The following is a 25,829-nucleotide window of genomic DNA, read 5'->3' on the forward strand; positions in this document are numbered from 1 at the left end:
GCGTGCGTTAAGAAAAGCATTGACTGTGTATTGAGGTGTAGGCCAACAGTCTGATCCAGGAGACAATGCCTCTATCGATGACAATGCATGCATCAAGTGGGTCCATGCCCAACCCCGATCTCAAACTGATAGGAGGGACTTACTTTACCCAATAAAAGGAGTTCACGGGGGAGAATAGGAAGAGAGAATAAGTGAGGAGAGATATTGGGGGCTGCAGAGTGAATGCACTTGTAAGTCAGTAAGAGGAGTCTGAAATGTATTCTAGACCTGAAGTTTCCCTGCTTTATCATTAAATTTCCCATTAATCATAGTAACATCAGATTCCAATTTGGTAATTCTAGAAGCAGCTTCCCCTGTAAAGGAACAGAATTCTGACAGACAATTGGATAATGTTCCTTCTGTGATATTACTTTCCATAACTCCATATTAGAAACCTTTTTAGGGGGACAGGAGAACTAAAGTTCATGTCCAACTCAACCAACAAATGAAACTAGTTTTAAGAATAATTTAGTAGGTGAAATTATAGCAGGACAATTCTTATCCATACGATCCAGAGGAACAATCAGAATCAAATCTTTTGGTGGGGTCATTCTAGACTTCCCAGATTGTAATATTTCTCCATTAGGTACTACCATACCCAATTAGGCACTGCATACCCATGGAGGAGAGTCTGAATATAAGTTGGATAAATTAGGCAGCAAGCAGTCATCAGGACTCAGAGAAGGAGCTTCAGGACTTGTTGCATTGTTTGGTCACCTTGAGATCCTAAGACACAATTACCCCAAGGTCCCACTCCTGATATGTGCACATCAGTCTTTTCTTCCCTCTCTCATACATCTCCTTTGTATTTTTGCACCCCAAATGTATCACTCTGCACTTCTTTGTGTTAAATTTTAATTGCCAAACCTTTGATAATTCTTCTAATTTTTGGAGTAGGGAGTGTGTGACACGTGGGGAGTGTGTGGCGCAGTGGTTAAAGCTACAGCCTCAGCACCCTGTGGTTGTGGGTTCAAACCTACGCTGTACCTTGTGACCCTGATCAAGTAACTTAATCCCCCCATTGCCCCAGGTACATTAGGTAAATTGTGAGCCTGCCGGGACAGACAGGTAAAAATGCTTGAGTAACTGAATAAATTCATGTAAACCGTTCTGAGCTCCCCTGGGAGAACGATATAGAAAAGTGAATAAATAAAATAAATAAATAAAATAAATTCTCATGGTTTCCACTCTATTGGCTATCTTCGTGTCATCTTCAAAAAGGCAAAACTTTTTTTTCTAACCCTTCAGCAATATCCAAAAGAAATATATTAAATGGAATCAGCTCCAGTACCAACCACTGAGGAACTCCACTACTCACCTTCCTTTTCTTCGAGCGAATTCCATTTACCACCACCCTCTGTCGCCTGTCGGTCAACCAGTTTCCAATCCAGTTCACCAGTAGAAACTATTATAAAGAACAAAAATACCAAACAGACAAAGTGAGCCCAAAAAAATGGATGCGCTACAAAATGTCAAAGTTTAGTCTTTTGTGGCTCTAGTAATAATAAAGTTATCCCCATAAAATGTTGTCTGTTATTTTGTATAAACCAATCAGAAGAGGGACGCAAAGTACACACCAAATCAGTGAGAGGAAAAAACAGTACCAAGGGCCTCAGAGATTGGGATAGTGAAGTTCAATTTATTGAAAGATCCAACATGGGCCGTATTTTGGCACAAACTGCCTGCATCAGAGGTCCAAACTGGGAAAAAACACATAAAATCATATAAAATAAATGACATAGAAATATAATATAGATGGCTAAAAATCATCATAATAAAATGTGAAAGGCTGTGCTATAAAGCCAATTTATTTATTTTTAAAATTTCTATACCGTTTTATTCCAAAACGGTTTACAGTAAAGTTACATACATAAAATACTGAAACAGGTCAGAACAAATAAAAGCAGAAAGATTTAATCCTTACAATAGGTCAAATGCGCATCAACAAATAATTGCGTTTTCAGCAGTTTCCCGAATGAACTCCTATCACCACATTTCCGAATTTGGACAAGGCAATTCCACAGTTTTACTCCTGCACATGAAAAGGTCATAGCATTCATTTCCACATACTTGGGATTGGCTTTTGTTTTCAACAGTGCTGAATTTTCAGAGTGCAATGATCTTGATAGTTGGTAATCAGACGAGCTGACGTCAAGATATTTAAACAAAGTAGTGAGACGCCGCCGCCATTTTATTTGAGAAAAAAGTGGTCTCTATAGCTGGCAGGTTAAGTTAAACTGATATGTATCTATCCCAAAATTTTTAAAGAATGGTTGTAGTAGGTATTAACTGTTTTTTTTTTCCAATACAATATAGGATAATCATATAATCTTCTTTTCAGGGATAACGCCTTGAAAAGGCTCCAGCAAAACATGTCGGCGGCCTAATTATCCCGATGGTTAAGCCCACATGAATAAGCCAAGTTCTTGTAAATAAAAGTTTTAAGTACTAACAGCCTTTAAGATATAATGAAGATATTTAAATTTACACTTTACACTTTAAATTAAGACTAAATTAATTTACAATGGATAGTTATTAACACAGAATCTGACCTGCATGTCAAGCTTAAGACAATGACTTCAAGGAGCCTGGAGTGGTGTTCCAAGGTTCTTTAAATCAAATATAATAGCTTGATGTACGAGTATCACTAACGGTGTGGTATTCGAGATATATATTGAAGATTGGTTCAAGCTAAAGGATAAATTGAGCTATATTGAACATTATATATAGAGATTGATGACATAGCATAATTGCTTTATATTGGATTCTAAATACAACTAGTAGCCAATGCAATCGTTGGAGATATGAGGTTATGCTCATATCTTGGTGTTCCGGTTATCAATCTGGCCATGGTGTTCTGGATCACCTGCAATGTCCTGCACCTGGTTTTAATTACTCCCAGGTACAGGACATTGCAGTAGTCCAGCTGAGACAAAATCATTGCTTGTACAACTAAAGGAGGAGATAGCAGAACTACTGCAGCAAATATGCAACCTATCCCTGAAAACAGGCGTGATCCTGGAGGATTGTTAGACGGCCAACATCACGCCCATCTTTAAAAAGGGATCAAGAGGTGACCCGGGAAACTACAGACCGGTGAGTCTGACCTCGGTTCCGGGAAAAATGGCGGAAACACTGATAAAAGAAACATCGATGATCACTTGGAAAGAAACAAACTTCTGATAACCAGCCAACATGGTTTCTGCAGAGGGAGATCGTGCCTAACCAACTTACTACACTTCTTCGAAGGAATTAACAAACAGATGGACAGAGGTGACTCCATAGACATCATATACCTTGATTTCCAAAAAGCCTTTGACAAGATGCCTCATGAACGATTACTCCGGAAACTGAAGAACCATGGGGTGGACGGAGACGTACATAGATGGATCAGAAACTGGTTGGCAGGTAGGAAACAAAGGGTAGGGGTGAAGGGCCACTACTCTGACTGGAGGAGGGTCACGAGTGGTGTTCCGCAGGGCTCGGTGCTCGGGCCGCTGTTATTTAATATATACATAAATGATCTAGAAACAGGGACGAAGTGTGAGATAATAAAATTTGCAGATGACACCAAACTATTTAGGGGAGCTCGGACTAAAGAGGACTGTGAGGAATTGCAAAGAGACTTGAACAAACTAGGGGAATGGGCGACAAAATGGCAAATGAAGTTCAACGTTGAGAAATGTAAAGTATTGCATGTGTGAAGCAGAAACCCGAGGTACAACTATACGATGGGAGGGATGTTATTGAATGAGAGTACCCAAGAGAGGGACTTGGGGGTAATGGTGGACAGGTCAATGAAGCCGACGGCACAGTGCGCAGCGGCTGCTAAGAGAGCGAATAGAATGCTAGGTATAATCAAGAAGGGTATTACAACCAGGACGAAAGAAGTTATCCTGCCGCTGTATCGGGCAATGGTGCGCCCACACCTGGAATACTGCGTCCAGTTTTGGTCGCCATACCTTGTACCTAAGGGGAACCACAGGTACAAGGGGGCACTCGGAGAAATTGAAAGGGGAAAGGTTTAGAACAAACGCCAGGAAGTTCTTTTTCACCCAGAGGGTGGTGGATACATGGAATGTGCTGCCGGAGGATGTGATAGGCAGACGTACGCTACAGGGCTTCAAAGAAGGTCTGGACAGGTACCTGGAGGACAAAGGGATTGAGGAGTACAGATAGGAGTAGAGGTAAGGTTATAGGGACAGGATTAGAGGTAAATTACAAATTAGTCTGAGACCACTGTTCAGGCAGTGGGCCTAATGGGCCGCCGCGGGAGCGGACCGCTGGGCAGGATGGACCTCTGGTCTGCCCCAGCGGAGGCAACTTCTTATGTTCTTATGTTTTTACCTTAAGAAGGATATGGCGTTACTCGAGAGAGTTCAGAGAAGAGCGACACGTCTGATAAAAGGGATGGAAAACCTTTCATACGCTGAGAGATTGGAGAAACTGGGTCTCTTTTCCCTGGAGAAGAGGAGACTTAGAGGAGATATGATAGAGACTTATAAGATCATGAGGGGCATAGAGAGAGTAGAGAGGGACAGATTCTTCAAACTTTCAAAAAATAAAAGAACAAGAGGGCATTCGGAAAAGTTGAAAGGGAACAGATTCAATACAAATGCCAGGAAGTTCTTTACCCAATGTGTGGTGGACACTTGGAATGCGCTTCCAGAGGACGTTATAGGGCAGAATACAGTACTGGGATTTAAGAGAGGATTGGACATTTTCCTGCTGGAAAAGGGAATAGAAGGGTATAAATAGAGGATTACTGCTCAGGTCCTGGACCTGTTGGGCCGCCACGTGAGCGGACTGCTGGGCAAGATGGACATAGCACGAAAGTCAACTGGTGACAACATTGGTTTTAAATGATACACTAAATATATCTGTGGCAAACCATATATAATCAAAATAACTAACTAAACAAATATACTCAGGTAACCAACTAAAATAACTAAGACAGAAATAAAAAAAGGTTTTATGAGATGGTCTGTCATCATTGCATTAGAAAGCTGAGATTGATAACTCACCCACTTCACTTCGTCAATTGATTGATAGTTTCTTTCTTTTTTTTAATATTCTTTATTCGTTTTCAAAATTACATTAAGTGTTAAATATATTCATTCAGATTAACATTAACCACATCACTTACAAACAATCACTGATATATTACATAAAAACATATCCCTTCCCTTTTCCCACCCCACCCACCCTTATATTCCATTATCATATAAAACATGTAATAATAAAATTCCCTCCTCCCTACCCCTTAAATCGATAAGTTTCTGTCAGTTATTTTAGTTGGTTACCTGAGTATATTTGTTTAGTTAGTTATTTTGAATTTCACTATCCCAATCTCTGGTGCTATTATTTTGTGACATAACTTTGTTCTCAAATATATGATTTCAATTTATAAGATAATCTCATTACTTTACTATTTGACTTTAAGGGCTCCTTTTACTAAGGTGCGCTAGCGTTTTTAGCGCACGCAGGATTTTAGCGCACGCTAAACCCATGCTACACTTCTAGAACTAACGCCAGCTTGATGCTGGCATTAAGGTCTAGCACACGCAGCAATTTGGCGAGCGCTATTCCGCACGTTAAGGCCCTAGTGCACCTTTGTAAAAGGAGCCCTAAATTTTGTGAGTTTTCAAAGAATGTCAAAAATTGGATATTTTTAACCAGCTTTTAAAAAAAAGTCTTATCTAGAAAAACTTTTGAACCAACTCTATAAAGAGCATGTTTCAAACCCCATGAAAAAGATGGTTTTGTTTTTCAATACCAGCACATGCGAAAAAATAAGGGTCAAAGTTTACTAAGCCACTGTAGACTTTCAACATTTATGAAACCTATATGAGTGTATGATGCTATATAGATTTGCTCTATATGTCTGACACGACAGCTGACATCAATTCTATAAATTTAACAAGCAGTGCACAGGCTTAACATATTGCTGTTTTTTATTTAATAAGCAGATACAGGTAATTACAGACCAGTAAACCTGACTTCAGTGTCGGGCAAAAGAGTGGAAACAATTATAAAAAAAATATAAAAATCTGGAAAATGTAAACAAATATGATTAAATGGGACAAAGTCAGCATGGGTTCAGAAAGGGAGACGTGCCTCACAAATTTGCTTGACTACTTTGAAGATATGAAAAAACATGTGGATAAAGGTGAGCCGGTTGATGTAGTGCAGTGGTCTCAAACTTGCGGCCCGGGGGCCACATGTGGCCCGCCAGGTACTATTTTGAGGCCCTCAGTATGTTTACCATAATCACAAAGGTAAAATAAAATCGTTTCTTGATCAAATGTCTCTTTAGCTATAAATGACAATATTATTAAGATTTAGCCAAAAGGAAATATTTATAAACTATAAAGAGTTTTACCTCATGCAAAATTGTCATTTCTTTAATTAGACATTAACTATTTTTTTCCGAGGCCCTCCAAGTACCTACAAATCCCAAATGTGGCCCTGTAAAGGGTTTGAGTTTGAGACCACTGATGCAGTGTATGTATCTAGATTTTCTGAAAGCTTTTGACAAAGTTCATCACGAGAGGCTCCTGAGAAAATTAGAGATTCATGGGATAGGTGGCAAAGTTCAGTTGTGGATAAGGAATTGGTTATCGCACAGAAAACAGAGGGTAGGATTAAGAGGTCATTTTTCTTGATGGAGGAGAGTAAATAGTGGAGTGCCACAGGGATCTGTACTGGGACCGGTGCTATTTAACTTATTTATAAATGATCTTAAAATTGGAAAAACAAGCGAGGTGATTAAATTTGCAAATGTCACTAAACTGTTCAGAGTTGTTAAAACGCATGCAGATTGTGAAAAATTGCAAGCACACCTTAAGAAATTGGAAGACTGGGCATCCAAGTGGCAGATAAAATTTAATGTGAATAAATGCAAAGTGAAGCACATTGGGAAGAATAATCCAAATCATAGTTACCAGATGCTCAGGTCCAACTTGGGGATTAGCGCCCAAGAAAAAATTCAAGGTGTCATTGTAGACCATACAATGAAACCTTCCACTCAATGTGTGGCGGCAGCTGAAAATGCAAACAAGATGCTAGGATTTTAAAAAGGAATAGTTAACAAGACTAAGAATGTTATAATGCCTCTGTATTGCTCCATGGTGCAACCACCTGGAGTACTGCGTTCAATACTGGTTGCCTTATCTCAAGATATAGTGGAACTAGAAAAGGTTCAAAGAGCGACCAAAATGATAAAGAGGATGAAACTCCTCTCGTATAAGGGAAAACTAAAAAGGTTAGGGCTCTTCAGCTTGGAAAAGAGATGGCTGAGGGGAGGTATAATTAAAGTTTACAAAATCCCGAGTGGTGTAGAATGGGTACAAGTGGATCAAATTTTTACTCCGTCATAAATTACAAAGACTAGGGGACACTCGAAGTTACAGGGAAATACTTTTAAAACAAATAGGAGGAAATATTATTTCACCTCAGGAAAAAAGTTTAGCTCTAGAATGCATTGCTAAAGGTTGTGGTAAGAGTGGATAACGTAGCTAGTTTTAAGAGAGGTTTGGCAATTTCCTGGAGGAAAAGTCTATAATCTATTAGTGAGACAGACATAGGGGAAGCAACTGGTTGCCCTGGATCGGTAGCATGGAAATGTTGCTACTCTTTTGGGTTTTGTCAGGTATTAGTGACCTGGATTGGCCACCACAAGGACAGGCTACTAGGCTAGATGGACCATTGATCTGACCCAGTCAGGATATTTTTATGATCTTATAATTCATAATGGAAACAAAAGAATTGGGTGGTGACGATGGTTCTTCACTAGCAACATGCATCACTGGAAGAAAACACAGCCATCATCAAAGTGTCATGGATTTTTTTTTATTGCAAAAAGGTTGAGCTCCAGTCGGTACACCTCAGCAGACAAGTCAGTACTTATTCAGCAGTCGGAAATTAATCTCTCGGAAGATGATCAATCTGCTTGCATAACGAAACAATGTACCTCAAAAAATAGAAGACGAAGCAAAAAGAAATGCTGTAAAGCAAAATCATCTTGCCAAAATTGGACTTTTAAAGTTGATCTCAAAAAGCACAGTTACTTACCGTAACAGGTGTTATCCAGGGACAGCAGGCATATATTCTCACATGTGGGTGACGTCATCTACGGAGCCCCGATGCGGAAGCATTTTCAAGCAAACTTGATTGAAGATTTAAGTTTGCTCTGCTGCGCCACGCATGCGTGCCTTCCTGCTCCACCTGGGGGTGCATCCCCTCGTGGTCTCCAGTTCACTTAACTAGCCAAGAAGCCAACCTCGGGGAGGTGGGTGGGTTGTGAGAATATATGCCTGCTGTCCCTGGATAACACCTGTTATGGTAAGTAACTGTGCTTTATCCCAGGACAAGCAGGCATGATATTCTCACATGTGGGTGACCTCCAAGCTTACTGAAGAGGGATGGAGGGAAGTTGGCAATTTAAGCAAATAGATTTCGCAATACCGATTGGCCGAACCGGCCATCGCTTCTGGACAGGGAGTCCAGACAGTAGTGGGAGGTGAAGGTATGAACCGAAGACCACGTGGCAGCCTTGCAGATTTCCTCAATAGGTGTGGACCTGAGGAAGGCTACGGAGGCTGCCATCGCTCGGACTTTGTGTCCCGTTACTCGACCATGCAGCGCGAGACCAGTCTGAGCGTAGCAAAAGGAGATGCAATCGGCCAACCAGTTGGACAAGGTGCGTTTGGAAACTGGGTGGCCTAACCGGTTTGGGTCGAAGGACAGAAACAGTTGTGGGACTTTCCGGTGTGGCTGAGTACGTTGGAGGTAAAAGGCCAACGCTCTTTTGCAGTCAAGAGTGTGGAGCGCCACTTCTCCGGGGTGAGAGTGGGGCTTGGGGAAAAACACGGGTAAGATGATGGACTGATTTAGATGGAAATCAGACACTACTTTAGGTAGAAACTTTGGATGGGTGCGGAGTACCACCTTGTCGTGATGGAATACCGTGAAGGGTGGGTCCGCTACCAGTGCTTGCAGCTTACTAACCCGCCGTGCGGACGTGAGCGCAAGTAAGAAAATTACCTTCCAAGTGAGGAATTTTGGATGGCATTTGTCTAGTGGCTCAAATGGAGGTTTCATTAATTGAGCCAGAACCACGTTAAGGTCCCAAACCACCGGGGGAGGTTTGAGAGGGGGGTGGACGTTTAGCAGACCCTTCATGAAGCGAGTGACTAAGGGATGGAGCGAGAGGGCTTTCCCTTCCAGGGGCTGATGAAAGGCCGCAATAGCACTGAGGTGTACTCGAATGGAGTTGGTCTTTAGGCCGGAATGAGATAGTTGAAGTAGATAGTCAAGGACCAGGGGGACGGGGACCGACACCGGGTCCTGGCTGTGGGAGGAGCACCAGGTTGAGAATCTGGTCCACTTTTGGGAGTAGCAGGTTCTCGTCGAGGTTTTTCTAGAGGCCTCCAATATCTCCTTAACTGATTGAGACACGGGGAGAGCAGTCAGGGGGAGAGAAACCAAGCATTCAGATGAAGAGACTGAAGATTGGGATGTAACAGTGAACCCTGACCCTGTGACAGTAGAGAGGGAAATAGAGGCAGAGGCAGTGGATCTCTGACACTGAGTTGAAGTAGCAGGGAAAACCACGGCTGGCGTGGCCAGCGAGGGGCAATCAGGATCAGGGTGGCTTGTACTGTTTTCAGGTGGACAAGCGTCCGCAGTATCAGAGGAAACGGCGGGAACACATACAAGAACCTTCCCTCCCAGTTGAGGAGGAAGGCGTCGGCCTCGAGCCGGTCCGGGGAGTATATCCGGGAGCAGAAGAGAGGCAGCTTGTGATTGTGAGGGGACGCGAACAGGTCTATTTGAGGCGTCCCCCACCGTTCGAACACTCCTCGTAGGGTCTGAGAGTGTAGTGACCACTCGTGTGGCTGGAGGAGACGGCTGAGTCTGTCCGCCAGGCAGTTTTGTTCTCCTTGTATGTACACCGCCCGAAGGAAGGTGTTGTTGGAGATTGCCCTTTTTTCAGAGACGCAGGGCTTCCCGACAAAGGGGCCAAGACCCTGTGCCCCCTTGTTTGTTTACGTAGTACATCGCTACCTGGTTGTCGGTTCGGATGAGAACCACTCGGTCGCGGAGCAGATGTTGGAAGGCTACAGCTGCGAGGTAGATGGCCCGAAGTTCTAGCACGTTGATGTGGCAGCGACTGTCTTGTGCTGACCACATTCCTTGGGTGCATAGGCCGTCCAGATGGGCTCCCCAAGCATACTCCGACGAGTCCGTGGTGAGTACCTTGCTGTGGGGTGGGGTGAGGAAGAGCAAACCTTTGGAAAGATTTGAAGAGTCGGCCCACCAGCGGAGCGATCGTTGCAATGAAGGAGTCACTGTCACGGGGTGGTCGATCGGGTCCCGGTCTTGACGCCATTGAGACGCCAGGGTCCATTGAGGGATTCTCAGATGGAGGCGGGCGAAGGGTGTGACATGGACGGTGGAGGCCATATGGCCCAGGAGGGTCATCATCTGTCGAGCTGATACTGAGGTCAGCCGAGAGATCCTTCGGCTCAGACTTACTAACGCCTCCAGGCGCGGAGGGGGGAGGAAGGAACGGAGACGAACCATGTCCAGCGTGGCCCCGATGAACTGTAGGGACTGCGAGGGGCGTAGTTGAGATTTTGGGAAGTTTATTTCGAACCCCAGACTTTGTAGGTAGGTAATAGTCTGTTGGGTCGCTGAGATAACCCCTTCCTTGGACGGGGCTTTGATTAGCCAGTCGTCCAGGTAGGGGAATACCTGGAGGCCCTGGGAACGTAAGGTTGCTGCTACCACCACGAGGCACTTGGTGAAGACCCGAGGTGATGATGCTAGTCCGAAGGGGAGGACTCGGTATTGTAGGTGCCAGTCCCCTACTTGGAAACGCAAAAACTTGCGGTGAGTGGGGTGCACTGGGACATGTGTATATGCCTCCTTGAGATCGAGGGAGCAGAGCCAGTCGCCCTCGTCGATCAGGGGGTAGAGTGTTGGTAGTGAGAGCATCCGAAACTTTTCCCGTACCAGGAATTTGTTGAGGCGTCTCAAGTCTAGTATTGGGCGTAGGTCTCCCGTTTTTTTCGGTACCAGGAAGTAACAGGAGTAGAAGCCCTTCCCCCGTTGGTCGGGGGGGACCTTCTCCACTGCTCTCAGGCGAAGCAGGTCTCGAGCTTCGGAGAGGAGTAGAGGTAGCTGAGTCCGGTTGGGAGGGCAATTCCTTGGGGGATTGTCCGGGGGAATGGCCCGAAAGTTGAGAGAGTACCCTGATGAGATCACGCCAAGGACCCATGCGTCCGACGTGAGTTGTTCCCAGCGAGGGTAAAAGGCTTTGAGTCGACCTCCGATAGGAAGGCGGCCTGGGACTATGGCGGAGGGGGCCCGCCCCCTTCCGCATGTCCCGTCAAAAGGACGGGGATGGTTTGGTGGTCGCGGGCGGTTGAGACTTGGGCATGGCCCTGTGGTGGGCTTGCGGACGTCTGGGTGGGGGCCGTGAGAAGGCAGGGGTGGACTTTTGTGGGTAGCGGCGCGGAGGGGCCCTGTATGGCCTGGACGCTGGCGGTTTGGGCTTTTGCCGGACAAGGGAGGCAAACAACCGTTCATGTTCGGAGAGGCATTTTGTCGCCGCCTCGATAGTGTCATCGAACAATTCAATCCCCACGCAGGGGAGGTTAGCCAACCGGTCCTGTAAGTTGGGGTCCATGTCGACCAGGCGCAGCCAAGCTAGTCGGCGCATGGCGATAGCGAAGGCTGCTTCTCTGGAGGAGAGTTCGAAGCCATCGTAGGCCGCGTGGAATAGATGAAGGCGCAGGTTGGAGAGGGACTCTAAGAGCAGGCCGAACGTTCCCTGCCGGGAGGCCGGTAGGTCAGTCTCAAAGGCTCTCAATAGTCCAATGAGGTGTTTGAGGTATGATGTGAAGGTGAAAGTGTAGCTTTGCACCCTAGAGGCCATCATTGCGTTTTGGTATAGTCTCCTGCCGAACTTGTCCAGGGTTCGGCCTTCTCGGCCTGGGGGGACCGCTGCTGAGACCCGGGACGGGTGAGCCTTTTTCAAGGAGGATTCCACTAGCAGCGATTGGTGGGAGAGCTGTGGTTGCTCGAATCCCGGGTAAGGTACTGTGCGGTACTTGGCCTCCATTTTGGAGGGTACGGCCGTGACCATGTAGGGGGTCTCCAGGTTCCTGAAGAAGGCCTGTTGGAGTACCGGGTTAGGTGGTAAGCGAAGGGACTCTCTGGGCAGTGATGGCATATCCAGCTCCGCCAGGTACTCCTTCGAGTATCTGGAGTCGGACTGGAGGTCTAAGTCCAATGCGTGGCCCATGTCTTGGACAAAGCGAGTGAAGGATGGGCGAGATGTCCCCGGGGCCCCGTGCGGGGTCGGGGAACGAGACCTTCGTCGGGTGGAGAAGGATAAGGAGGCTTCCCTCGAGTATCGAGGTTCATGTTCTGATCCATGCTCCGAGGTTGGGGAAGCACTGTGAGAGTGTTCCGGGGTTGTCGATCTTTGGCGTCTCGAGGAGCCCCTCGGAGACGATGCCGGGGTTAGGGGTACCGATCGATGTCGGATCGGTGACCTCGATCCGGACTCCCTCGGAGAATACGTCCGAGGGGGAGTTCGGAGGATGCGCGGGTTGGAGAGTGATAACTCAGCCACCCTTAGTGGTCCTGTACGAGGTGTGGGAGAACGGCCTCGTAGAGTTGGTGAACCTCGGGCCTTCTTGGAGGTACGGCAGTTCGAGGTTTCTGTCGTTCTAGCCCGACGTTTTGCCCCTCGGCGGTCCGCGGAGGGGGAACGTCTCGGGCGTCTCGGCGAGGAGTCCGAGGAGGATGGGATGCGGCGAGGATTGCGCACCTTTCCTCGAGGTTGTTCGGTGTGAGGCTCAGGCTGGTCTGGCACATTCGAGGTCAAGGCCGATTGAAACTGGGCCATTGCAGTGGACAGCTCCGACGTGATCATCGCTCGGAGTAGGTCCTGGAAGACGGGAACGGACAGCATCGAAGGCATGTCCACTGCCTCGGTGCCCTCCACCTGGGGCGACCTCGTATCAGAGTATTCCCGTGTGGTGGAGGCACGGCCCGAAGGCTTGGAGGGCTTAGACGGGGCTGTAAGCATGGGGCTTCCGCCATGCGTCGCCGTTGTCCCCGAGGCTGGCTTCTTCGCTGTTACAGAACCTGAAGGGGGAAGAGGGGACTTACCCGGAGCCGAGGCTTTCTGTTGTCCCGAGGACTTCGGGGTCGAGTCTCGAGGTGATGCCGAGGTATCCGGGGCCGAGGTCAAGGCCGGGGCCGAGGCCGGGGCCGATCTCGAGGCCGAGGTGGAGGGTTGGTCCGGGGTGAAGAGATCCGCCATGCGGGCTTTTCTTCGGCGGAGGGCCCGGTTTTGGAAAATAGCGCACTGGGGGCAGGAGTCGGTTGGATGAGCCGCCCCCAGACAGAGGATGCACCGGCGATGCGGATCTGTGAGAGAAAGCCGCTCGCACCGGGTGCACTTTTTAAAGCCGGTCAAAGGCCGGGACATTAAATCGAAAGTAGCCGCGGTTCGACTAGCCACGCGGCCACGGGGACCCGGAAGCCTCCGGGTCGTTGAAAACGAAGCAGGAATCAAGTAAAAAGGTAAGGAATTCGCGCACAGCGACTTAATCGTGAAAAAACAAGAAAAAATCGCGGTGCTAGAAGGCAGTTGGGGCAGAGCCTGAAAAACACGGCTTCTAGGCTCGCGGAAAATTTTGAACTGGAGACCACGAGGGGATGCACCCCCTAGTGGAGCAGGAAGGCACGCATGCGTGGAGCAGCAGAGCAAACTTAAATCTTCAATCAAGTTTGCTTGAAAATGCTTCCGCATCGGGGCTCCGTAGATGACGTCACCCACATGTGAGAATATCATGCCTGCTTGTCCTGGGATAATGACCAATAAATTGAATCAACTGACAAAAAGAAACACTAAACTGGGTCAGAAAATTTGTCCTAAAATGTAAAGCTGAATTTGCTTTCATGATAGAAAGATAAATTAGGCCTTATCTGATAATTTTCTATTAGTCCTTCACACTATTTCAGACCAGTAGGATAGTTATGTCCATCAACCAGCAGGTGAACCATCAATTGAAGAGCTGTGAGATATAATAATAATAATAATAACAACAGCTTATATACCGCAATACCGTGAAGTTCTATGCGGTTTACAAAGATTAAGCAAAGGTACAAATTGATTGACTTTAAGAGGGGAGGAAGAAAGAGGGTTAATAGGACAGGAAATCCATTTTTGAGGAGAGAGTGATCAATAGAACAAGTTAATCGCTATAGAGGGGAGAGAGAAGAGAAGATCAGTTGTCTAGATACTTTAGGAACAGGTGTGTTTTCAGACGTTTCCTAAATTCCTCATAAGTAGTGGGCGAAAGCAATTGTTCTAGGTCTTTACCCCATGATGCTGCTTGGTGTTTTTTCAGTTTACAACCTCTCACTGGGGGGGAAACGAAGTTGGAATGTGAGCTTCTCTTGTGTCTGTTGGCTGAGAAGACGAAAAGGTCAGTTATATATTTAGGGGCAAGTCCGTGTAGTGCTTTGAAGCAGAAGCAGGCAAATTTAAACTTTACGCGTGCCTCCATTGGTAGCAATGCAACTGCCGGTAGTAGGGTGTCACGTGGTCAAACTTCCTCAGCCCAAAGATCAGTTTGACCACTGAATTTTGCATCAATTGTAAACGCTGCATGTTCTTTTGGGAAATTGCTAAAATAGGCGATGTTACAGTAGTCAAGTAGATTCAGTACGAGGGATTGGACTAGGGTTCTGAATGCCGCTGTATCGAAATAAGCTTTAATGGATCTGAGTTTCCAGAGAGTGAAAAATCCCTTTCTGATCAAGAGTCCACCTGGTCTCTCATGGTTAGGCACTGATCCAAAGTTACACCTAGTATCTTTATGGTAGGTTGGATAGGGTAATTAAGATTATTGATACATAGTGGTGATTTGGTGTCAAGCGGATGTGGCAAAGCAACGAAGAAAGTTGTCTTTTCTGAATTAAGTTTACGCCTAAAGATTGTCATCCAGTGCTCCATCACGTTTATGGCTTCTGAAGCTTTAGGAATAGTTTCAGAGATAGAATTAACGAATGGGATGATGATCGTAAAATCATCTGCATAACTAAATAGTTTTATCCCTAACTGGGTTAGCTGCGTGCCTAGTGAGGACATGTAGATGTTGAAGAGCAATGGAGAGAGCGGAGACCCTTGTGGCACACCAGATGGATTGCTCCAGGTATCTGAAAGTTCATAATTAAAACGTACTTGATAAGTGCGGGACATAAGGAAGCCACGGAACCAATTCAGCACCTCGTCCCTGATACCAATGGCGTCTAGGCATTGCAGCAGTTTCCCATGGTCTACTAGATCAAAGGCAGAACTCATATCGAATTGCATAACCAGGGCATTAAGGCCCTTACTAAACAGTAGGTGCAGATTGTCCAAAATAGCCGCAATTACTGTCTCAGTACTGAATAACGGTCTAAAACCGGATTGAGTTTCATGTAGGAGAGAGAACTGATCCAGATAATCCATCAGTTGGGTGTGTACCAATCCCGCCATAATTTTTACAATAAACGGAATGAGATATAGGACCAATCTCCTCCCAGCTCCTCAGTATTAGCATAGACAAGCAGAGAGAAGACAGAAACCAAGAGTCTAGCAATCCCTTCAACCATTTTCCACCCTGCTCACCCCCAATCACCTAGCCTGGCCACAAAGTCTGACAGCCACATACAACAGAGAAAGGAAGCCACAGTGTGGCAGTCCACACAGCTTAGAAACATAGAAAAATGACGGCAGAAAAGGGCCATGGCCCATCCAGTCTGCCAACACCAAAGACCTACCCCCTATCTACCTCCATGAAGAGATCGACATGCCAATCCCAATTTTTCTTAAAATCTGGCACGCTGCTGGCCTCACTTACCTGCTGTGGAAGATTATTCCAACGGTCAACCACACTTTCAGTGAAGAAATATTTTCTGGTATCGCCATGAAATTTCCCACCCTTGATTTTCCACGGATCCTTGAGTCCTGAAACCATTCTGGTGGCCATTCGCTGAACCGACTCAACTCTCCGCACATCCTTTTGATAATGCAGCCTCCAGAACTGCACACAGTATTCCAGATGGGGTCTCACCATGGATCTGTACAATGGCATAATAACCTGGGGCTTACGGCTGACGAAACTTCTGCGGATACAACCCATGATTTGCCTAGCCCTGGAGGAAGCTTTCTCCACCTGATTGACAGTCTTCATGTCTTCGTTAATGATCACGCCCATGTTGCGTTCTGCTACAGTCTTTGCTAGGATCTCGCCATTTAGGATGTAAGTCCTGCATGGATTTTTGCCACTAAGGTGCATGACCTTGCATTTTTTGGCATTGAAACTTAGTTGCCAAGTCTTTGACCAATGCTCCAGCAGGAGTAGGTTCTGCGCCATACTGTCAGGCATTAAGCTTTTGTCGGGCACTGTGCCTTCGTCCGATAAGCTTGTGCCTACTATGTTGCATAGTTTGGCGTCATCGGCGAATAATGTAATTTTACCTTAAGCCAGAGGTAACCCAGGGCATGCCTCTAGAATAGTGTGCAGGACTAATGGAGAGAAAATTATCAGGTAAGACCTAATTTATCCTTCCATAGCATAATTCCCACTATTCCAGAACAGTGGGCTGTTCAAAAGCAGACCTCATTAAGGGAGGGAAAGAGGAGCTGCTGCCTGCAATACTGATGCTCCAAACCTGGTATACATACGCACAGCTACATCCACTCGGTAATGCTTGACAAAGGAGTGAAGGGGCGATCAGGTAGCCGCCCAGCAAATTTCCACTTGCACCAAAAGGGCAGATTCTGCCCAAGATGCCGTCAGATGTCTAGTCGAATTTGACTACAGGAGTACTGAAGGCTGCTTCCCCAATAGCAAATAAGCCAAGGCCACCACTTCCATTAACCACCTCATTATCGAAGGCTTCAATTCCACCAGCTCCTAGCGATGACCACTAGAGAATGGCACTGACAACTTTTCCCTCTCCCCGTGGGGATCTCTCTATCCCCATCCCCAAAAACTCTATCCTTGTCCCTGCCCCATTCCCGCAAGCTCTGTCCTCATCTGCACAAGCCTTGAACACTTTAAAACCACAAGTGTTCAAGGCTTGTGCAGTTAAGGCAGGGTTTGCAGGAATAGGTGGGGCAACCATTGCAGGGACGGGACATGAGATCCCATGGAGACGGGGACCAATTTGTCCCCATGTCATTCTCTAGCGACTGCCCCATAAGACAACCAATGCAGCCACTGCAACTTACTGGACATTCACAAATATCTGAGCAGTAATCGATGCATGTCCAAGAGCCGCAGGCTCTCAAATTGCTCCCGTGACTTGGCCTGCCACTAACTAAGGTGGAATGCAGACACCAGCGTGAGATGGAAGGGGACCACTCTCAGTGATACGCCTACCTCTGTAAAACACAGAAACGGGTCTCTACAAGATAATGCTTGAAGTTCAGAAATCCAATGAGCTGACAAAATTGCCACCAGGAAGAACTGCCTTAAGCATTAGGTCCTTGAGTGCTGCTCTCCTCAAAGGCTCAAAAGGAGCCTTCTGCAAGTCATGCAGAATCAAGTTGAGAGTCCACTCTGGGAAATTTACCCCCTCCCTTTCAAAAATTGCTTGATGTCTAGATGAGCCACCAAGGTGGTTCGTTGCTCTCGACTTCTGAAGCAAGCCAAGGCCACCACCTGAACCTTTAACGAGCCCAGCACCAAACCAAACTGGAGAAAGGTTAGGATCTGAGCAACTGAGGTCGAAAGGGGAGACAGAGTTCCTTCCGCACACCAAGCCTCAAAGGTCCTCCACACTCTCGCATAAGCAGTGGACGTGGAGAGTTTCCTGATGTGCAGCAACATGACTAACTGAGTAACCCTCGTGTCTCAACCTTGACCTGGTCATAAAACCAAAGTAGGAGAGATCCTCCATTAGCACCAGTCTTTGACAATGCAACCACCACATGTGTGGTAGAGGGCGGTTAACTATCCAGGAGCTGAATCATGTCTGCATACCAGAGACTTGAGGCCAATCTGGAGCCACTAAAATAACCAGACCTGAATGAGACTTAATCCTCCTGAGAACCCAACCCACTCTCCCAGCAGGGCCAAGGAATCGCATCCAAGCCCAGACTGTCTGGCTCTCTCCAGTGATTGAAGAAGGTGGAGACCTTGGTGTTGAATCCAACTCTGGGTGACCCCAGCAAAGATCAGCTGGAATGCATCCTCCAATAGTTCCCACTCTCCTGTGTTCAGAGTGTTGCGGCTGAGGAAATCCACCTGCACATTCAAGGACCCCAAAATGTGGGCCGCCAACAAGCGCAGGAGATGCTTCTCCATCCAGTCCATTAGAAGGGCTGCTTCAGCCACCAACTGCAAAACCACCTTGCTTGTTGACATAAACCACCGTCATGGCACTATCCAAAAATACCCCGATTGGAGCCCTTCTTGAGTAATGTAGTGAACTCCTGCAGAGCCAACTGGATCACCCTGAGCTCTAAGAGCTTGATGGACCAAGACGGCCCATGGTGACCATGCCCCTTGTACAAAATAGGAGAGATAATTTCCCCCCCTCCCCCCCGACCAAAAGGCTGGCATCTGTAGTCACCATGTCCCAGTACTGAACTGGAAATGGCATACCTTTTGACAGGCTGGACTCCAACAACCACCATCCCAAGTTCCTGCAGACCTTGGTCAACCACAGAAGTCCTGGGATACTGGGGACCAACAGCTGGAGGAGAGAATGCTGAAGTGGATGCATAAGAACATGTCCCTATGGCACTGCCTCCATCACTGCTGTCATGGATCCCCAACAGCTGCACATGGTCACATACTCTTAGAAACCATAGCCAAAGGAGAACCCATGTTTGAAGAATCAGCTTCTCCCGCCTGTGATATGAAAGAAAAATCTTCTAGAGGGTGTCGAATTGAACTCCCAAGTACTCCAACCATTGAGAAGGGACCAGACTGCTCTTGTTGAAATTGACTACCCAGCCCAAAGACTGTAGCTGACGAATCACTTCCGCCATCAAGGCTTGCCCCTCCTGAAACGATGAGACCACTCATCTAAGTAAGGATGTATTTTGATCCCCCTGCAACTCAAGATGGCCACCACCACCACCACTTTGGAGAAGGTCCTTGGCACCCTGGCCAGCCCAGAGGGCATGGCCTTGAATTGGAAATGCCTGCCCAGCACTGCAAACCTCAGGAATTGCTGATGAGGCCAGATCGGGATGTGAAATATGCCTCCTTGAGGTCCAGGGCCTTAAGATGTTCCTCTTTCTGGCTGCACTGATGCAATCATGGAATGCAGGGTCTCCATGCAAAACTTTAGAGATTTGCATGCATCGGTTTAGACCCTTGAGGTCCAAAACCAGGTGAAATGTGGCTTCCTATTTTAGGACCACAAAGTAAATAGAGTAGAGCCCCAGCCCCCTCTCTTCTGAAGGAAAAGGACTGAAAGCCTGCAACACTAGTAGGGACATCACAATCTTTTGAATGGTGACCTCCTTGATGCTTCTCTGCACTGGAGACTCCAAGAAGCGAGGGGCAAGCAAGGCAGAGAACTCAAGCCAGTAGCCATACCTGACAATGTCCAAGACTCACCGGTCTGACATTCTGGCAGTCCACTCCTCCACAAACATTGTAGCCGGCCACCATTCATGTGAGCAAAGTGTCAACATGTTATAAGAGAAAGAGGGGGAAAATTATTATTTCTTTTTTAATTGTATGTTAATGTGCATTTTATTCAAAACTTTTAATGTTATATTATCTGTAATGCACTGTCAATGTTTGGAAATTCAATAAAGATCTATAAAAAAAACCCAAATGATACTACCTACTTCGTGGCCAGAATTTCCAATAAGTACACTACAATGCCAGATTTGAGAATATCACAACTGCTCCCTGGTTATTATATTGCTTGTATTAACAATAACAAATGGTGAATTGCCAACATTGAAGTATCGATGGAAAATAATGGTGCTTTGATTAAGTTTATGCATCCACATGACCTTGCTAATTCATTTTACTGGCCTGAATATCAAGACATTTGTTGGGTACCAGAACATCTCATTTCTATGCTCTGGGTGACAATATCAGTTTTCAGAAACTATTTTGGCAAATGTGGCTTATAAATTCAATAAAATGCAATGAAGGAATAAAGACACAGTCAGAACTTTAGCTTAGGAACCAACAGAAGATACCCACTTTAGGCTTGGGAACCTAGGTAATAATAATAATAACGGCTTATATACCGCAATACCGTGAAGTTCTATGCGGTTTACAAAGATTAAGCAAAGGTACAAATTGATTGACTTTAAGAGGGGAGGAAGAAAGAGGGTTAATAGGACAGGAAATCCATTTTTGAGGAGAGAGTGATCAATAGAACAAGTTAATCGCTATAGAGGGGAGAGAGAAGAGAGGATCAGTTGTCTAGATACTTTAGGAACAGGTGTATTTTCAGACGTTTCCTAAATTCCTCATAAGTAGTAGGTGAAAGCAATTGTTCTAGGTCTTTACCCCATGATGCTGCTTGGTGCGACAGAAGGTAAAGCTGGCAAATCACTTGTTGGGGACCCAGATACCCGTTCAAGGCTTTGGAACCTTGCCAAAGAAACCAAGATTGCAGGCTTGGGGACCTGAACCAGGAGATCCACCCATGGCTGGTATTACATGGCTATCGGGCATGACCTCTACTACAATGAGGTTGCTGGTTCAAATTTCTTGAACTGGTAGTGGCAATGCCATCATGGACCAACGCGATGAAATATTTTCCTTATAAAAATGCAAAATAACAGTCATATAACAAGTACAACTTGAAGAGCTACCATATTTGATGTTAATGTATGCCATTACCACAGAAACTTCTATGACCATAGACCCTTATTTTCAGGCACTGTTTGCTTGCATTGAAAAACAAAGCCAACTTTTTCAAGGGGTTTGAAACATGCCATTTCTAATAGAGCTGGTTCAAAAATGTTTCTAGAAGACCATTTTTGATGTTTTTCACAAAATTTAAGTCCAATTGTAAAATATCGAGATTAGCTTATAAAATTGAAATCGTATATATTTGAGAACCAAGTCATGTTACATAATAATAAGATAATTTTACACGGACAGCTTCATTATTACAGGAACCCGCAACAATGATAAAACAACTACAAACAGTACAAAGCACAGCCCTGAGACTAATCTATTCACTAAAAAAACACGACCACATCACCGAGGCATACCTCAACTCACACTGGCTCCCAGTTCAAGCAAGAATACTATTTAAATTCTACTGTCTATTATTTAAATCCATAAATGGTGACAGCCCAGCCTACTTGAACAACCGCCTAATCCAAACTACCACAACCAGACACAGGAGAACCCAGATATCATTCACATACCCTCCAATCAGAGACATCAAATGGAAAAAACTGTATGATGGTCTTCTAGCCACACAGGCAGCAAAACTAGACCATTAACTCTCCAATCTACTAATCGCAACCCCAGACTACAAAACTTTCAGAAAAGAAATACCCTGCTATTCAAGAAATCCATGAAGACTAACTAACATCATATGAAACATTTCAATCCTTGAAAGCAACCCGCTCTACTCTAACACCTCTGGACATGTCCAGAAATCCTCTTCTGCAATCCACCTTGAACCGCAAGGTAATGGCGCAATAAAAATCACTAATGTAATATAACCACAGAAAACTAAACATTGAAATATTTTAGCGCATTCATATTTTTTGGCCCACTTTGAGGCTTTTTACATATACCAGTTTCAAAAAATAAAATTCACATTAGTTTCATTGAATAGATCTTAAAAACTTGTATAAGATTGCCAAGTTTAATTTGTTTTACTTATATAACCAAGGAAATATTTTGACTCAAAGCTGTGGAAAATTTGCAGTGATACTGTACATGGTTGTCGTATGATATCAAAAAGCTATATCTCCACAAGTACTCCACTGGTGGTTCTTAAACTTTACCCGAGTTCATTTGGGTCATGTAAGATTCAGCACTCAACATTTCATCAAAATCTGTGATGGTGAGGTGGGGAGCCCTAGATCATTTTACATGGAATGACCCTTGGACTGAAAAATTAAAAACAAAGAAAACATGAGATAGAAGGCAACTTTCTATTGTGGATTTGAAACTGGTTAAAAGACAAAAAAAGAGAATAGGGTTAAATAGTCAATTCACTCAGAGGTCATCTGAATTTTGGTTTCAAATATATATTCAGTTCTCATTTGGTTTTGGTTGACAATGCCAGTGTTTTCAGCTAAAACCAAAACAGTACAGTGTCCCTCAAACAGGAACAGCCCCTACTCCCTCCCAGACCCTCCCCCACCTGTTAGCCCTCAGCCCAGCCCCCATTATTATTATTATTATTTGTAGTCCAATGATACAGTTGAGGCAGGAGCTACCACCAGCTGCTCCTGTCCATACCAACTCCAACTTCAAAATGGCTGTCAAAGGGTAATGAGTAAAGGGTAAAGCGGATAAAGCAGTTTACACATTTTTTTTAGACAAAGATACTTATTTTTTTTGTACCTGGAGCAATGAAGTGTTAAGTGATTTGCCCAGAGTCACAAGGAGCTGCAATAGGAAACAAACTCACAACCTCTAACCACTAGGCTACTCCATGGCAGCCATTTTGAAATTGGATCTGGTGAAAGTAAATGCTTATGCCCGAGGTTAAGTAACACGGAATCTTGCTACTTTTGGGGACTTTACCAAGTTGTGACCTGCAGCTGTTCAAAACAGGAACCTTGGCCTGATCCAATATGGCAATCCTTATATTCTTAGATTTAAAAAAAAATTATAAGTCAGAGACCCCTCAATTACATTGTGGAGAAATGAGATCACCAAAAAATGGAGACTATATCAAGACACATGGTCATCTTTGTGGGATACTGTGTCGCCTCAAGCTCATAGTCCTATACTGAATTCTTGATAATGGAGCTTCCTTTAAGTGGGGTGGGGGAAGTGGGTTGTGTTTTTTCTGTTTGTCATTTGAACTACCATGAAGCAACAACACGGGTGGTCTCTTGATAGTCATGTTGATTGAATTGGATTGTGTATTGGTATATTGGTTGTTATTGAAATGAAAAACTATCAAAAATCATATAAACAAAAATTTACTAAGTTTTTTTTTTTAATGAGGCTATATGTGGCTTTGTTAGACTAATGATGTACCAACCATCTGGGCAGCAGCAGATGGGCAGTGTTGGGAGACAGAGGATCATGTTTGATGCAATAACAGTGACAACATTGAATTTATATTGCGCAGAAGAAAGCCCCGGCAATCTACTTCTGTATTCTGCCAAGAAAACTTGATGATGTTCATTACGTCACTAGGACTTGAACACAAGTCAACAGCACCTAAATCAAGGGCTTTGTAAAGCTCCATTGTTAATTCTTTTCCTACTCATAACAAAGCTTGATTGAATACTTAAGGCTTGGAGATTTTTTTAAACCACAAACTTGGTATGGTTTAAAAAAAAAAAAAAAAAAAAATTTAAAAAATTCTAAGCATTTTGAATTATTGAAAGAATTTTATATATTTAGGTGCACGTTTTATTCCAAAAAACTCAGGGAATGGTCTTTATAGTTTTGAAGAAATCTGCTGAATTTTCCCTTTAAGGAGAGGCAGGCAATCTTATCTGGTTAGTTTATAAGATAGCTCTATCAGGGTGGTGGTGAACGGTACTCTCTCCGAAACGTCGGAAGTGATCAGTGGAGTACCGCAGGGCTCGGTACTGGATCCGATCTTATTTAATATCTTCGTAAGGGGCATCACTCAGGGGCTTCAAGGGAAAATTACATTATTTGCCGATGACACCAAACTATGCAACATAGTAAGCGATAGCACAGTGTCCGACTGTATGACGCATGACCTACTCTTACTGGAGCAGTGGTCCTCAACTTGGCAACTAAGTTTTAATGCCAAAAAGTGTAAGGTCATGCACCTTGGCAGCAGAAATCCATGCAGAATTAAACCCTAAATGGTGAGACCTTAGCAAGAACTGCAGCAGAACGGAACTTGGGAGTGATCATTAGTGAAGACATGAAGACTGCCAATCAAGTGGAGAAGGCTTCATCCAAGGCTAGACAAATGATGGGTTGTATCCGAAGAAGTTTCGTCAGCCAGAAGCCCGAAGTTATAATGCCGTTGTACAGATCCATGGTGAGACCTCATCTAGAATATTGTGTACAATTCTGGAGACCACATTATCAAAAAGATGTGCGGAGAATTGAATCAGTTCAGCGAATGGCCACCAGGATGGTCTCAGGACTCAAGGACCTCCCGTATGAGGAACGGCTGGGCAAATTGCAGCTGTACTCACTCGATGAACGTAGAGGGAGAGGTGACATGATTGAGACGTTCAAATATGTCACGGGCCATATTGAGGTAGAAGAGGATATCTTCTTTCTTAAAGGACCTTCGGCGACAAGAGGACATCCGTTGAAATTCAGGGGTGGGAGATTTCATAGTGACACCAGGAAGTATTTCTTCACCGAAAGGGTGGTCGACAATTGGAATAGTCTTCCAATTCAGGTAATTGAGGCCAGCAGCATGCTGGATTTTAAGAGAAAATGGGATAGGCATGTGGGATCGCTTCAAGGAAAAAATTAGGGGGTGGGTTAGTAGAGTGGGCAGACTTGTTGGGCCGTGGCCCATTTCTGCCGTCATCTTCTATGTTTCTATGTTAATCTAGGGAAGTAGGATTCTTGGTTGGCACTAAATTGAATGTATGGCTTGGAAAAATTATGTTAGTGGTCCCTTCCTATCTTGATTTTAGAAAATTGTTAAAGACTCAACTCTTTGATAGGTTGGTATCTTAATGCATTCTGCTTCATTTTTTCCAATCAAGTTTCTTATATTCAACTTGATGCATTTTATCTGTTCTATGTATTACTTCTTTCCCTGCCATGCCGGTATTTTCTGCATTATATTGTAAATGCTTTCTGTCTTTATCTGTTTTTAAGTCCATTATTCTAATTTGTATTTTATCTGTATCACATGTATTAGCTCACCTTGTTGTGAACCGCCTAGAACTTTTTCGGTATGGCAGTATATAAGAATAAAATTATTATTACTATTACTCTGATCTAGACAGTTAATGGAACAGCAGCAACAGCGGAAGGTAGTCAAAGGAGTAAGGAACTACTAGAAGAACCATGCATCCAGTCTCATTTAAAAAATTTTTTTTAAAAATTTAGAGGTTCTTTTATTAAGGTGTGCTAAATGCTAAAGGCATCCATTATATTCCTATGGGCATCTTAGCATTTAGCATGCACGCTAAATCAGTTAGCGCACCTTATTGAAGAACCCAACTGAGCTAAGTTGCAGCTACAGATTACAACAGAGGTCTAAAAACATATAATACAACCAAGAAAGTTACATACAAAAATTTTGCATAGATTAAAAAAAAATTTAAACATAGAACATACATGACATGAATTTGCCATTAAAAACTCAGGAATTCAGAAGGACACAATAATATTCGCAAGGGTAATAAGGGAATCCTAGGAACAGAACAAAAATTTTATCAAAGCTTTTTCAAAGTTGAAGCAAGTTTTTATTTTTCAGCTCATTAGGTTGTTTTAAAGTGATTGACAACCCACATGCTCTTAATTAAATAAGTTCATTTACACCAGTGGTTCCCAAACCTGTCCTGGGGGACCCCCAGCCAGTCAGGTTTTCAAGATATCCCTAATGAATATGCATGAGAGAGATTTGCA

General features: G+C 44.6%; 1 protein-coding gene across 6 annotated transcripts in view; it reads right to left on the reverse strand.

Annotated features, from left to right (window-relative positions):
* OSBPL2 (oxysterol binding protein like 2) overlaps positions 1 to 25,829 on the reverse strand; it is a 198,932-nt gene that overhangs the window by 128,048 nt on the left and 45,055 nt on the right. For 4 of the 6 annotated variants that reach the window (XM_033914054.1, XM_033914060.1, XM_033914057.1 and 1 more), the window contains one exon: positions 1,358 to 1,444. The exons of 1 other annotated variant lie outside the window; for it this stretch is intronic. The gene's annotated coding sequence lies outside the window, so the exon portion shown is untranslated. Of the gene's footprint in view, positions 1 to 1,357; positions 1,445 to 22,069; positions 22,090 to 25,829 lie in introns of those variants that run through there. One more of the 6 variants, XM_033914058.1, reaches the window with a different exon arrangement.

Source organism: Geotrypetes seraphini, chromosome 11 (genome assembly GCF_902459505.1).
Source record: "Geotrypetes seraphini chromosome 11, aGeoSer1.1, whole genome shotgun sequence".
NCBI classification, from domain to species: Eukaryota; Metazoa; Chordata; class Amphibia; order Gymnophiona; family Dermophiidae; genus Geotrypetes; species Geotrypetes seraphini.